We start from the raw sequence: 16,737 nt of genomic DNA on the forward strand, positions 1-16,737 counted from the left end.
GATTATTTTTTGTATGGTATATCTTTTTCTACCTTTTTACTATTTACCTATTTAAGTCTTTATAATTAAACTGGCTTTCCTGAGGACAGCACATAGGTTTTTTAAGCTAATATAGTAACTTTTATCTCTTAGTTGCCATGTTTAGATCATTTATATTTAATGTAATTATTGGAATGTTTAGATTTAGTTATATCATTATATTATGTATCTTTTGTTTGTCCCATCTGCTTTTTTGTTTCCCTATTTTCCCTTTCCCTTTCTGCCTTCCTATTGGAATGTTTGGATAGGTTTAGTATTCTACTCTATTTTACATATTGCTTTTTGGTTCTCTCTCACTCTCACTCTTTCTAGTTGTTCTAGAGCAGGGTTTCTCACTCTTAACACTATCAATATTTTGAAACAGATAATTCTTTGTTTTGGACCAGATAAATCTTTGTTCTGCATTGTGCAATGTAAAATGTTTAGCAACATTTCTGACCTCTACCCACTAGATGACAGTCACACGCCTTTCTCCAGTTATGGCAATCAAAAATGTCCTCTCGACCCCAATTAAGAATGACTGCTCTAAGTAGTACAATAGAAATACTTAACATTTCTGGGTCTACTTAGAGTAATGTTTTACTGTTTAAGTAATATGCAGATGCCTTACAACAATAAAGGTCCTTTAAGTTCCTTCCTTTATGTTATAGTTGTCATATATATTAAATCTACAGAAGCATTAAAAACCCCACAGGACAATGTTAAATTTTTCTTTCAAATTTTTTTTTCTTTCAACAATTATGCATATTTTAGGCCGGGCGCGGTGGCTCACGTCTGTAATCCCAGCACTTTGGGAGGCTAAGGCGGGTGCAACTCGAGGTCAGGGGATTGAGACATCCTGGCCAACATGGTGAAACCACGTCTCTACTAATAAGACAAAATTAGCTGGGCATGGTGGTGTGTGCCTGTAATCCCAGCTACTTGGGAGGCTGCGGCAGGAGAATAGCTTGAACCATGGAGTTGGAGGTTGCAGTGAGCCAAGATTGCGCCACTACACTCCAGCCTGGGTGATAAGAGTGAGACTCTGTCTCAAACAACAATAACAACAAAAAACAACAACAAAAAAAAACAGCTATACATATTTTAAAGAACTAAAAAGGAAGAAAAAGGCAAACAATCTTTTAGATTTACCCAGCTATTTACTATTTTTGCTGTTTTTCATTCATTCCTAACGTTCCAGGTTTCACCTAGGATTATTTTGCTTCAGTCTGAAGAACTTCCTTGCACATTTCTTTGAGTTAGCTATGAGTTTTCTTAGTTTTCCTTCATCTGAGAATATCTTTGTTTCTCCTTCATGCCTGAGGATATGTTTGCTGGATATAGAATGCTGGCTCGACAGTTTTGTCATAATTTTATAGATGTTGTTCCACTGTCTTCTGGCCTCCGTGGTTTCTGATGAGAAGTCCAACATCATTGTTAACATCATTGTTCTCCTATATATAACGTGTCATTTTTCCTTAGCTGCTTTTAATATTTTTTTCATTACATTTAGTGTTTAGTAATTTCATTATAATGTGTTTGTGCTTTTCTCTGAGTTTATTCTATTTTGGGTTTGCTGAACTTCTTAAATCTGCAAATTGATGTCTTTTTCTCCAAGTTTGGGAAATTTTCAGCCATTATCTTCAAATGTTTTTTCCATACCAGTATCTTTATAGGACTCCAGTGTTATCAGTGTTAGACTTTTGATATAGTCCCATGAGTCTCTGAAGTTCTATTCAGTTTTTTTCCAATCTTTTTCTCTTTGTTCTTCAAATTGGATGACTTCTATTAATCTATCTTTAGGTTCACTTACTCTTTTCTCTGTCATCTTCATTCTGCTATTGAACCCATCCAGTAAACTTTATTTTACTTATGTATTTACTTTGAGACAGGGTCTCACTCTGTCACCCAGGCTGGAATGCAGTGGCACAATCTTGGCTCACTGCAGCCTCCACCTCCCAGGCTCAAGTGATCTTCCCACCTCAGCCACCTGAGTAGCTGGCACCCCAGTTACGTGTCACTATGCCCAGTTAATTTTTTGTATTTTTGGTAGAGACCATATTGCCCAGGCTGGTTTTGAACTCCTGACCTCAAGTGATATGCCTGCCTCAGCCTCCCTAAGAGCTGGGAATACAGGTGTGAGCCACCGTACCCGGCCCCATCCAGTAAATTTTAAATTTCAGATATTGTATGCTTCAATACTAAATTTTCTATTTTCTTTTAAAATGATCTTTCCACTTACTTAACATGTGTTTTCCTTTACCTCATGGAACTTATAGTATCTATTTTAAAGTCTTTATCTGATAATGTTACAAGGTGTGTCATCTTGGGGTTGGCCTTTGCTAATTGTCTGTTCTCTTAAGTACTGGTCAGGGCTGGGGTTGGTGGCTCACACCTGTAATCCCAGCACTTTGGGAGGCCAAGGGGGGTGGATCACGAGGTCAGGAGATCGAGACCATCCTGGCTAACACGGTGAAACCCCGTCTCTACTAAAACTACAAAAAATTAGCCTGGCATGGTGGCGGGCGCCTGTAGTCCCAGCTACTTGGGAGGCTGAGGCAGGAGAATGGCGTGAACCCGGGAGGCGGAGCGTGCAGTGAGCCGAGATGGCGCCACTGCACTCGGGCCTGGGCGACAGAGCCAGACTCCGTCTCGGAAAAAAAAAAAAAAAGAACTGGTCACATTTTTCCGGTTCTGTTGAGTAATTTTCAATTGTATTCCGGACTTTTTGAATATTAAATTGTGTGGATATGAGTCCTATCAAAATCCTCTAAGGGATGTTGTTATTATTACTTTATGTTATCATTTTAGCAGGCAATCACTCCAGTTAGCTTCAGACTGCAAGTTTTAAAAATCACTTTCTGTGGGCAGTGTTCCCATCTCAGTTCAGTTTTCAAAATGCAGTGAATGCTGCTTTGGGTCTGTTCAACACACATACTTCTAAGAAGTTAGTCTGAAACTTGCGTGGTGCTTTACATATTAGTTCAATTCTCAAAGCTGTGCTATGCTGTCTTAGGTCTCTTACCATGCATATGCACCTCAAAGGTAAACATGGATTTGTGTAGTTTCTTACATATTATTAAGACATCCTGTTCTCCAGTACACTTCTCTCCAGGATTCCTTCCACACTCTGTCCCATGGAGGTCCCTTTTTCCAGTTCTTCTGGGCAGAAAGATAAGGTTTCTTTTAAGAGTTTTAATTGCCAGGCCTGGCGCAGTGGCTCACGCCTGTAATCCCAGCACTTTGGGAGGCCGAGGCGGGTGGATCACGAGGTCAGGAGATCGAGACCATCCTGGCTAACACGGTGAAACCCCCGTCTCTACTGAAAATACAAAAAAAATTAGCCGGGCATGGTGGCAGGCGCCTGTAGTCCCAGCTACTCGGGAGGCTGAGGCAGGAGAATGGCGTGAACCCGGGAGGCAGAGCTTTCAGTGATCCGAGATCGCGCCACTGCACTCCAGCCTGGGCGACAGAGCGAGACTCCATCTCAAAAAAAAAAAAAAAAAAAGAGTTTTAATTGCCTGGATCACTGCTACTAAGAAGTTCTGCACTTGAGGCCTGCCCTTGGGGCACAGCCACAGGAGAAAAGAGGGAAAAATGAAAAATCATTGTCATATGTGTTGCTTCTTCAAGTTTTGACTCCACATCACTATTTGCCTGTTTTATTTACTTTCAAGAGTCGTCAGATTTTTTTTTTTTAATTTTGTCCTGAGTTTTTAGTTATAATCAGCAGGAGATATAGGTCATAGTGGATGTGCTCCATTTTGATCCGAATAGGAAGTCATATCCTGATATTCGATGTAAGAAAAAATTTTGGCAGGGCATGATGGTTCATACCTGTAATCCCAGCACTTTGGAAAGCTGGGGCATGCGGATTGCCTGAGCTCAGGAGTTCGAGACCAGCCTGGGCAATATGATGAAACCCTATCTCTACAGAGAAAAAAAAAAGTCATTAGCCGGGTATGGTGGTGTCCGCCTATGGTTGCTTGGGAGGCTGAGGTGGGAGGATGGTTTGAGCCCAGGAGGTGGAGGTTGCAGTGAGTTGAGATTGCGCCACTGCTCTCCAGCCTGGGTGACAAAGTCAGACCCTGTTTCAAAAAAGAAAGAGAAAAAAAAATTTTTGAGGATATTTGTAAGGACGTATGAAATTCATATAATGGAAGGATGAAGTCTTGGAGATCACATAGGTCAGTGGAACTCCCTCAGTAGTTGCCTAGGGTAAGAAGGGGGTAAGAGTGCTAAGTATAGACAATATTCATCAAGTGTATTCTTAAAATAACTGACCGAAGTCAGAACTCAAGTATTCCAGTTATGCTGAGATCTTTTTTTTTTTTTTTTTTTTTTTTGAGACGGAGTCTTGCTCTGCCACCCAGGCTGGAGTGCAGTGGCCGGATCTCAGCTCACTGCAAGCTCCGCCTCCTGGGTTTACGCCATTCTCCTGCCTCAGCCTCCCAAGTAGCTGGGACTACAGGCGCCCGCCTCGTCGCCCGGCTAGTTTTTTGTATTTTTAAGTAGAGACAGGGTTTCACCGTATTAGCCAGGATGGTCTCGATCTCCTGACCTCGTGATCCGCCCGTCTCGGCCTCCCAAAGTGCTGGGATTACAGGCTTGAGCCACCGCGCCCGGCCTATGCTGAGATCTTGATGTCTTTTCTCATACTCTTCTTTAGTGGTGAGCCTTGCACAAACACCCTCCAATGATGTCTAGGATCACTGTTTAGACATTTTGCTCCTCAAAGCTCTAGGCATTCCACGGAGCAGTTTCAGGGCCAAAACCAGTGGTGTGTGGGTGGACTTGTGTTATTAGCGCCTGCTTCAATTAGAGCAGCCCACTTTGATCTCTTTTTCATATTGGACTGCAAGATGTCACAACATGATTTACAGTGGTAAAAAAACATGACAAAAAAAATCATAGGAAATCACCAGTTTACAGTAAAGAGCCTGGGATTGGATTGATCAGCAGTAGCAGTATATGATGTTGCTTTCCAGTTCTTCTCTGATGCTTGTAAAACAGCTGACACACTAGATAGGAAGTAGTGATGACTCTTCAGGGATTGCCTGGGACACTAGGGAAGGTTTAGAGCAGACAACATGTTTCTGTTCCCTTGCATTTAAAGCACTTGTCTCTATGCTGGAAAATGCAAAATTAGCTGTCATTGGCTTCTGTGCTTCACTCCCTTACTACCAGAGTAAACCAGTTCTGCTTGATTACCTAAAGCTATCAAACAAAGATGATACTAATTTTATCTTTTTGGAGAATATTTGCTTTTTATAAGAGACTCCTGAGAATGGTAAATTCTTTACAACACAAATAAATTGAATACTTGCATTTAAGGTATCAGGTTAGTGGGAGAAGAGACTCTTCCTTGATTACCTTATAACACACAGGTTATATAAAGTAACTTAAACAATCTTGGACCCATCTGTTAGGGCTAGGGTAGTGGCTGAGTATTAATTACACCTAATAGTTCTCCCAAGCTTCCAATAAATACTCATAAAGTAGTATCAAAAAATGAAAATGCACAACACACAACAACCTGTGAAACAAAAGATAAAAGTCAAACATAGAGGAGAATCTTAGAAGTATTTCTATTATTAAATTCTTAGTAGAGTCAAATTAAGAAACAGAAGTGCATAGTGATGCACACAGCACCTTTTTTTTTTTTTTTTCTGAGACAGAGTCTTGCTGTGTTACCTAGGTTGGAGTGCAGTGGTATAATCATAGCTCACTGCAGTCTTGACCTCCCAGGTTCAAGTGATCCTCCCATCTCAGCCTGCTGAGTAGCTGGGACCACAGGCATGCGCTAGTGCACCCAGCTAGTTTTTTTTGTTTTGTTTTGTTTGTGTTTTTTGTCTTTTTTGTAAACAAAGGGTTTTGCCACGTTGCCCAGGCTCGATCTCCTGGGCTTAAGCAATCCACCCATCTCGGCCTCCCAAAGTGTTGGGATTACAGGCATGATCCACCATGCCTGGCCTCATATAGCATCTTTTGAATTAGGAAAACACAGCTGGAAAACAGGTAAAAAGAATTCTCTTTTATATCTCCCCTCACTTCCCCTGAGTGCCCGTAATTTGGGAACACAGAGTTTCGTTAATGAGAAGACTAGGCAGCCATAGCTTTCACCGTGTGAAAACTGATTTCTGAATGGTCAGAGTGTCCCATCCCGTCATTAACAGCACCTTTTAGCCAATTGAGGTTCTACAATTCTCAGTGCATAATAGGCTAGGATAAAGAGAATGGAGATCTTGGGATACGAAGTCCTCTCAAATGGAGATCTTGGGATACTATCCACCTTGAATATGAATTTCAGGTGGGGTAAAGGTAGATGAACCATAAAGGTGATACAATCTGGGGAATAGTTAGAGTTTTCATTCACCACTCAATGGCATTAAAGGATAAATACGCTTAAACGTCTACGCTTCTCTAGGTTAAACATCTTCTTCCTAATATAGAATTAGGAAGAGACTATTTCATTCCAAAAAAATGACACAAGATAAATGCTCATTAAGCAGTAAAAACTGGCTTTGCATGTCAAATCACGAGCTATTAGAGAAGCGTCCATCAGTACCTAAGTTGTTATTATTTGTTTGTTTTTTTGAGACAGAGTCTTGCTATGTCACCCAGGCTGCAGTGAAGTGGCACAATGTCAGCTCACTGCAACCTCCGCCTGCTGTGTTCAAGTGATTCTCACGCCTCAGCCTCTCGAGTAGCTAGGACTACAGGTGTGCACCACAACACCCAGCTAATTTTTTTTTTTTTTTTAATAGAGATGAGGTTTTGCCATTTGCCCAGGTTGGTCTCAAATTCCTGAGTTCAGGCAATCCACCTGCCTCAGCCTCCCAAAGTGCTAGGATTACAGGCATAGGCCACCGCACTTGGCCAGTACCTAAGTTAGATGTACTAAATAGCAAAACTCTGTGCCTTATCTGTTTCCAAACTCTGGGCCTAGATATTTTCCCTCCAATTCAAAGACGAGAAAATAAGGAAAAAATAGTGGAGGCTAAGGAAAAAAGATCGATAGTATAAGACAGATCTCCTAAAAACTCAGAAAAGTCTTCATCTAATACTGATTTTCTACAGGCAGAGGAAGAAATTTTAGAAAGATTGTTTATTTTAAAACAAAACCTGTATGTCGACTGACAGGTGAATGGGTACACAAAATGTACTATATACATATAATGAAATATTATTCAGCCTTTAAAAAGGAATGAAATTCTTTTCTATGCTGTATTGTAGGTGAAACATTAAGACACTATGCTAAGTGAAATAAGCCAGACAGAAAAGGACATATATTGTATGATTGCACTTATATGAGCCGCCTAAAATAGTTATATTCATAGATAGAAAGTAGAATAGTGGTTGTTAAGGGTTGCAGGGAGAGAAGAATTGGGGAGTTAACAGGAATAGAGCTTCACTTTGGAAATGTTCTGGAGATGAATGGTGATGATGGTTGTACAACAGTGTACTTAATGCCACTTAATTGTACACTGAAAAATGGTTAAAATGGTATATTTTATGTCAAGTACATTTTACCACAATAAAAAATGCAAAAAAAAAAAACTATGAAAAACCAAAAAAGTTACAAAAAAGTACATACCGTATTATTCCATTTCCATGAAGTTCAAAACCAGGTAGAATGAATCTATGGTGATAGAAATCAGAACATTGATTACTTTTGGTGGGTAAGGTTTGTGGGAAGGGAAAGTGAGGAAATATTTGGGAGTATTGAAAGTGTCCTATGTCTTGACTTGGGTACTGTTCACCCAGGTGTATACATATGTAAAAGTCCATTAAGTTGAACACTCAATATGTATGTTTTACTAAATATACATTATATTCATATATATTATATGTAAATGTATTATATATAGTATATAACAGATATTATATCTAATTATACATATTACATCTGCACCTATGAAATACAAACAGGCTATTAAAAAGAGAGCAGTCTAGGCCAGGTACAGTGGCTCATGCCTGTAATCCCAGCACTTTGGGAGGCTGAGGCTGGTGGATCACAAGGTCAGCAGATCGAGACCATCCTGGCGAACATGGTGAAACCCTGTCTCTACTAAAAATACAAAAATTAGCCGCGCATGGTGGTGTGCACCTGTAGTCCCAGCTACTCAGGAGGCTGAGGCAGGAAAAGTGCTTGAACCCAGGAGACGGAGGTTGCAGTGAGCCCAGATTGCACCACTGCACTCCAATCTGGGTGACACAGCGAGACTCTGTTCTCAAAAAAAACAAAGAAAAAAAAAGAGAGAGAGAGAGCAGTCTAAAATGAGATGAAAACAGATTGAGATTAAAAACAAAAAACAAAAACAAACAAACAAAAAAACAGGCTAGAAAAGCCTTCAAGGAAATCAAAATTTTAAAAGGCAGTAATTATTTGAGAGGCTGTGGCAGGAGGATCACTTGAGGTCAGGAATTTGAGATCAGTCTGGGCAACATAGCACGATCTTGTCTCTACAAAAATTAAAAAAAGTAGAAAAACTTAGCCAGGGCTGGTGGTGTGTGCCTGTAATCCCTGCTGCTCCAGAGGTTGGGGTGGGAAGATTGTTAGAGCCCAGGAATTTGAGGCTGCAGTGAGCTATCATCACATCACTGCACTCCAATCTGGATGATAACATGAGACTCTGTCTCTAAAAAAAATTTTTTAAATAAAAATTAAAATGCAGTAACTCAATAACATCCATTTTGGGAACAGTTTATAGCAGAATTGCAGATCAAATCATGAAGTAAAAGAGTTTACTAATAGGTAAAAATAATTTCTCAGTGCAGAAAATTAAATTCATGTTTCAGAAGACAAACTTGGAAGTCTTCCCAGAATGCAGAAGAAAAGAAAGAAAGAAAAATAAAAACAGATAAGGAGGACAGAGATAAGACCCTAAGTATTGATAACTGATGTTCCAAAAGAAGAAAATGAAATAAACGGAGCATTATCAATAAACTAATATATGAGAAAAACATTTTACTGAGGAGAAAAAAGAACCAAGTCAGAGTTCTCTCTTTCAGAAAAACATTATAAGAGATCCACTTCTGGGATTATACCAGTGAAGTTTTTGAATTTCAGAAATACACAAAGAATCTTACAAGAGCTAAGTTGGAAAATGTTGCCTATAAAGTAGCAAAGCACAGATTACTTTTTAACTTTTTCTCAGTGGCACTAAGTCTAAAAAAGAAAATGGAGCAAATGTAATGAATTTTTAGAAAACTGTATCTACCCATGTTGTCACTGACATGAAGACGATAGGCATTCTTACCTATGCAAGGTTTTACCTAAGTATTATTCATTTTAAAATTATTTAAAGTTTTACTTTAGGTTGCCCAAAATGAGTCAAAATTAAGATTGAAGAAAGCAGATTCTCTAGAAATAAACATGGCAATTAAACATACAGAAAGAAATATGAACATTAATCATAGTTTAGCTACAAATTTGAATTAATATTATAAAACTTGGAAAAAAGGTTATAGTGTTTTTAAAAAAGAAGAGAGAAAGATAAAGTTTGAGGCAGCAAATGTGCAAAGTTTCTCATCCAAATAGAAAGTTACAAAAGTTATAATTTTATTTTTAAATTTATGATCAGAGACATGTATGGTCAACACTGCTTATGTTTCAAGGTAATTATTAGCATGCTAACAAGAATGTTTTAATCCAAAATCCAAATCATTGCAGAAGCAAGAGGAAAATAAGGTCAATGTTACATAGCAAATTATAGAAAGCAAAAACAACAATTAAGAAGAAATTTTTTAAAAAAGAAAGAAGGAGGGCAGGAATAGTGACTCATGCCCTTAATCCCAGCACTTCAGGAGGCCAAGGTGGGAGGATCGCTTGAGCCTAGGAGTTCAAGACCAGCTTGGGCAACAAAGTGAGACTTCCCCTGACCCCACCCTACCTGCTCTATAAAAAAATGGAAAAAAATTAGCCCAGTGTGGTGGCAAGTGCCTGTAATCCCAGCTACTCTTGAGGCTGAGGCAAGAGGATTGCTTGAGCGCAGAAGTTCCAGATTAGCCTGGGCAACAAAGTGAGAATCCATCTCTACAAAAAATAGAAAAAATTAGCTGAGTGGGGTGGCTGGACCCTGTAGTCCCAGCTCCTCTTTGGGAGGATCACTTGAGCCCAGGAGTTTGAAGTTGCAGCAAGCTATCATCGCCCCACTGCATTCCAGCCTGGGCAACAGAGTGAAACCCTGTCTAACAAATATATGTATATATGGATATGATTGTGTACCTATGGGAAGAATAAAAGAAACTGAATACCCATTTCCTTTTGTGAAAGGAACTAAGTGGCTTATGGAGGCTTTATTTATTTTTATGGTTGCCTTCCATTTATGAAAGATGCTTTTTCATCTTCCATCATGGTATAAAGTTTTTAAGTCTAAAAAATTATACAATTAGTGGAGGAAGAATTATAATAATACTTTTCATTGTATACCCCATTGTATCTTTTAAATTTGTGTGATCATATACATATACTAATTGTTTGAATAAAGATAGTATAAAATTTTCAGAATATGGATTGGAACAAGAGACATTTCTTGATCTCTGTTAAATTCACTGTATGTGTATGATGTTGAAGTTGTTGTATTTGGTTTATATGTAGAGAAAAGTAGAACAAGTTGATTTTAAGGACATGGGGAAAATAATAAAGTAGACGTATTTGAAAAGATGAAAACCATTTAGGCTTGAAAAGATGAAGAACATGCTTGGTTCATTGGAGCTTCGCATGTCCTGGTTTTAGTCTCTCGTGGTGCCCAGCTATACTTTCTGCTGTTGCTTAAATTGGCTGAAGTTGGTTTCTGTTTCCTGCAACAACCACATCAAAATACCTAAAACCTTGGTGATACAGTTATAAATAAGAAAATCCTAAATAAACCATTCAAAAGTAGCAGTATATTGGGATGAATGTGTGTGTATTTATCTCTAGACCTACGAGGGTAACATAATATTACCCTTGTAACATAATATTATCCTTGTAACATAATATTGGAAACTTTCTTTCTTTTTTTCTTTTTTTCCTTTTGAGATGGAGTCTCAGTCTGTCGCCTAGGCTGGAGTGCAGTGGCACAATCTTGGCTCACTGCAACCTCTGCCTCCCAGGTTCAAACAATTCTCCTACCTCAGCCTCCCAAGTAGCTGGGATTACAGGCACATACCACCACATACCACCACAAAAATTTTTGTATTTTTCGTAGAGACAGGGTTTCATCATGTTGGCCAGGCTGGTGTCAAACTCCTGGCCTCAGGGGATCGGTCAGCCTCGGCCCCCTAAAATGCTGGAATTACAGGTGTGAACCACCGTGCCTGGCCTGGAACTTTCTTTATATCATACATATGTCAATCATTAGCTATACAATAATGTCAACATATACCAAAAAAGCAATTGATAAAATATTAAACAAATTCCTAACAAAGCTTCAAAAGCAAATTGTATAGATAATTTTAGATGGGACTCAGCATAGTTTTAACTGCAGTGATAACATTATTCTATGTCAATTATCTCTGTAGTCTAATTACTGCCAGAAGAAAGTTCGAGTTTGGTGCACTAGCATATATTTTTAACACTTTCCTAACACTTCCTAATGTCCTTTTTTCCCCCCACTGAGCAGTTGGCATTAGGCTCAGTGCCTTTTTTTTTTTTTTTTTTTTTTGAGACAGGGTCTTACTCTGTTGCTCAGGCTCAAGTGCAGTGGTGCAACCATGGCTCACTGCAGTCTTGACTTCCCAGGCTTAGGTGATCCTCCCACCTCAGCCTCCCAAGTAGCGGGGCTACAGATGCTTGCCACCACGCCTGGCTAATTTTTTATATTTTTTGTAGAGATGGGGTTTTGCCATGTTGCCCAGGCTGGTCAAAACTCCTGGCCTCAAGTGATCTGCCCACCAGGGTCTCCCAAAGTGCTGCGATTACAGGCATGAGCCACGGCACTCAACCAAGCTCAGAGCCTTAAGCAAGGAACAGTAATAGAATGTTACAACATTGTTTTGTGTTATTTTATTTATTTTTATGGTTGCCTTCCATTTATAGAAAATGATTATGTTTTTCCATCTTCTATAATGGTGTAAAGCTTCCTTTTTAGTGGAATTTAAATCTAAAAAAATTACACAGTTGAAGAAAAATGTTAAGTAAATAAAATCATATGTTGTAGTAGATATGATGTTAGTATTTAACTGATGTCCATACATCAGTGAATAGAGAGACACTGTCTTAACATGATAGCGAGTATTTATTTTAAATCAAAACTTAACATGTGCTTAAATATGAGTTGTTTCTGAGGAAAACTGACAAAAGACAAGGATATCTGTTGTCTGTCTCTACTGCTGTAGTTAAAGAACTGAGACCTGAAATAGATGTGAGGTATGATTACTGGTAAGAAAGAAACCAAACCAAATGTCTAAACATTATTTAGACATACATGATATTTTGTCAAATTTAAGATTTTCTTTTTCACATTGTAGACTCTCTGAAATTGAGATACATCTCAAAAATGATAGCTTGTTAGTGTCCTTTCCTTTGGTGGTATGTAAAATAATTATATATCTTATAATTGATATTGTTTTACATTAAAATATGGTAGTTATCAATAAATCTTTAAAAATTTCAAAATGGGAAAATTTTATAGACACAATAAGTTCAATAAAATGGCTGGGTAAGAGATGCTAAATATATCATAATCAATAATCATGAAATAATCAAAATAAAAGTCCTATTCAGAATGACAACACAATTTTTAGAATATCCAGAAATAATCTCAGCAAAAAATCTGTGTGGCCCAGGTGATAACATCTATAACATTTTGTTAATAAATATTTTTAAACATTTTTGCGCTGGGTGTGGTGGCTCATGCCTGTAATCCTAGCACTTCGGGAAACTGAGGCAGGCAGATCGCTTGAGCCCAGGAATTTGAGACCAGCCTGAGTAACAGAACAAAAGTCTGTCTCTACAAAAGAATACAAAAATTAGCTGGGCATGGTGGCAGGCACACGTGGTCCTAGCTACTCAGGAGGCTGAAGTCGGAGGATCATTGGAGCCCAGGAAGTCAAAGCTGTGGTGAACAGTGATTGTACCACCGCACTACAGCCTGGGTGACAGAGTGAGACCCTGTCTGAAATAAATGTAATTTTTTTGAATAAAAGTTACCAATTACTGATTGGGAAGATGGAATAGCATAAAAATTTCTTTTCAAATTAAATTATAATTTAAAATATTTTCAGTTAAAATGGCAGTGGAATGGGGGTATAGTGAGGAAGAACTTGAAAAGTTATTCTAAAAATCATATGTAAGAATAACAAGTTAAAATCACTTTTTAAAGAAGAAGACTAGATTTTCTGGGCTATCCAAACACACCATGTGACTACAGTTATATTACTAAACTAGTAGAATAAATATATTTACAATGAAATAGAAGAGAGCAGGAATATAGTTACATATAATTCATCCTTGTTAATGAAAGTATAATGAATCATTAAGACAAGCTTATTTAATAGATGATGTTAATAGAATTGTTTAGCAATTTGAAAAAGTACAACAGATTCTCACCCTATTCAATACATCAAAATATATTCACTTATAATCAAAAACAAAATATGGAAAACCAAGCCATAGTGGGAGAGTGGGGGGACAAAAGTAAATAGAAATACAAATATATTAAGCCTATGGAAAGTGGAAGGACTTTGGAAAGTGGAAGGATTTTTTTTTCTTTTTCTTTTCTTTTTTTTTTTTTTGAGACGCAGTCTTGCTCTGTCGCCAGGCTGGAGTACAGGGGCGGCAATATCGGCTCACTGCAAGCTCCGTCTCCCCGGTTCAAGCGATTCTCCTGCCTCAGCCTCCCGAGTAGCTGGGACTACAGGCATGTGCCACCGCGCCCGGTTAATTTTTTGTATTTTTAGTAGAGACGGGGTTCACCATGTCAGTCAGGCTGGTCTCAAACTCCCAACCTCAGGTGACCCGCCTGCCTCGGCCTCCCAAAGTGCCGGGATTACAGGCGTGAGCCTCTGCGCCCGGCCGGAAAGTGGAAGGACTTTCTAAACATAAAAATAGCAAAAGAACTGCTCGCTTGGGCACATATACTATAATTGAACGATACAGAGATTAGCATGGCTGCTGTGGAAGAATGACACAAATTAAATTGTTTAAAAAAGTAAACATTTTGGTTGTCAAAAATATACTCAGAATTTAAAAATAAATAAAAACATTGGTAAAAATGTGCAATTAATAAGAAAAAGGTTAGTATTTTATTTATATTCATACAAATCAATAAGAAAAATTCTAAGAGTCAATTGATGAATAGGCACAGAATGTAAATTAACGAAAAAAAAAACCCCAAAACGACTAATTGGCAAACATATGGAACACATATCCAATCTCATAATAATCAATGATATGCAAATCAATACAACAATGAGTTCAGATGCAAATACCCAGTGCTGAGGAAAAAATAATAAAAAGATGCACAAGCTGGGCGCGGTGGCTCACATCTGTAATCCCAGCACTTTGGGATGCTGAGGCAGGCGGATTACCTGAGCTCAGTAGTTCGAGGCTAGCCTGGCCAACGTGGTGAAACCCCGTCTCTACTAAAAATACAAAAAATTAGCCAGGCGTGGTGGTGCACCTGTAGTCCCAGCGACTCAGGAGGCGGAGGCACGAGAATCACTTGAACCTGGGAAGTGGAGGTTGCAGTGGGCAGAGATCGGCCACTGCACTCCAGCCTGGGCAACAGAGTGAGACTCCGTCTCAAAAAAATAAATAAATAAAAATAAATAATAAAAATAAATAAATAAATAAGAAGGCATGCAACTATTAATAGTGGGAGTGTAAACTTGTATTACCAAATTAAACAAACAAAAAAACACTCCCTTTCTTTTGGCCAGAACCGCCATTTTCCAGTAATTCGCCAAAATGACGAACACAAAGGGAAAGAGGAGGAGCACCCAACATATGTTCTCTAGGCCTTTTAGAAAACATAGAGTTGTTCCTTTGGCCACGTATATACGAATCTGTAAGAAAGGTGATAGTGTAGACATCAAGGGAATGGGTACTGTCCAAAAAGGAATGCCCCACAGGTGTTACCTTGGCAAAACTGGAAGAGTCTACAATGTTCCCCAGCATGCTGTTGGCATTGTGTTAACAAACAAGTTAAGGGCAAGATTCTTGCGGAGAGAATTAATGTGCGTATTGAGTACATCAAGTACTCTGAGAGCCGAGATAGCTTCCTGAAACGCTTGAAGGAAAATGGTCAGATCAAGAAAGAAGCCAAAGAGAAAGGTAGGCGGGTTCCGCGGAAGCGCCAGCCTCCTCCACCCAGAGAAGCACACTGTATGAGAACCAATGGGAAGCAGCCTGAGCTGCTGGAACCTATTCCCTATGAATTCATGGTATAATAGGTGTTCAAAAAAATAAAAGACCTCTGGACTGTAAAAATGTTTCTCTTCGTTGAGTAGAAGTGTGGTGTCCTCTCCCAAAAGAAATATTTAAAGCAAATTTTAATTGTGCCCTAATTCATTATGTAGTGTCTTCACTATTCAAATTTAATGTATTTCTTGCTGAAATATGTGGGGTAGCTTATTGTGCAACAAATTACTCAATTGCTTAGAAAATGGCTAGGTATTATGTATGAAATATTTGTACTAGTTTGAAGATAGTCCCTCTAAATCATCAAGGAAGAAATAAAATTATTTACAAAAAAAAAACCACCCAATTTTATGTACAAAGATGTTTACAGTAGCATTATTTATAGATGAACAGAGTAATGGTTAAGCAGACTATGGTAAATTTCAAGAATGGTGTATTATGCAGGCTTGAAAAGTTACAGTTAGAGTATATATAAGACTGTACGCTGTAAAAAAGTATACAGTAATTACACATATAGCATATAAAATGAACAAACAATTGCGGAGGGAGAAAAAAGATGAAAAGGGAAACTACAAAAACATCAACAGTGATGGTAATTGGGTGGTGGGAATATGGGTGATTTTTGTTCTCTGCTTACTTTTCCATATTTTCCAAAATTTTAAAAATAAGCATGAACTATTTTTACAATGAAAAGAAAAACATGAGTATTGCTTTTAAAGTCCTAGCCTATGCCCTAGGGAATGTATGAAGCAGCAAAGACAAGAACACATAAACAAAAACAAATGTATAAATTCAACTAGCAGAGTATTCACACTGCAAATAAAAAGGGGTAAAGTGTATGAGTTATCATGGCTATTAAGAAAGAACAGAGAGTGTAAGGGTAACATTTATATAAATATGGGTGGGCATAAGGAATCAGTGTCTCTCTTCCAGTTAGAGAGATTTTTAGGGAGGAGGTTACATTTTAGGAGGTATTTGAATGATAGAAGGGAGGGGAAAACAGTGAAATGTCAGAAACATTTTTCTGTTTCCAAGTGTTTGGTATGGAAGTCTGAAAGTTGGGACTGAGATGAGTGATAAAAGTTATGACAAATAAAAAAGAGAAGTAGATACTGAGTGACGAGCCCGTCACTGCCAAAAAAAGGCAATTCGCCAGTTTAGGAACCTTAAAGAGGAAGATGTAAGAACCTAAAAAGCGATAGGACAGAAAGTACACTTGGTCTTGGAACTCAGTGGAGTGGTGCTGGGTGGGAGGGGGAAATTTGGATAGGAAGCTGTTACAAAAAAAATAAGAAAGAGTATGTAACCAGCTATGTGTATCTCCTTGATCTGGGCTTCCTTCTCTTATTATGGCCACATACCAACTATCT

The 16,737-nt window shown here is 38.4% G+C and overlaps 1 pseudogene; it reads left to right on the forward strand.

Moving 5' to 3' along the window:
- Window positions 1–14,914: 14,914 nt before the first annotated feature.
- LOC117064253 lies at window positions 14,915–15,436 on the forward strand (annotated as a pseudogene).
- Window positions 15,437–16,737: the final 1,301 nt, after the last annotated feature.

Source organism: Trachypithecus francoisi, unplaced genomic scaffold (assembly GCF_009764315.1).
Source record: "Trachypithecus francoisi isolate TF-2019V2 unplaced genomic scaffold, Tfra_2.0 Lachesis_group19, whole genome shotgun sequence".
In the NCBI taxonomy this organism is placed as follows: Eukaryota; Metazoa; Chordata; class Mammalia; order Primates; family Cercopithecidae; genus Trachypithecus; species Trachypithecus francoisi.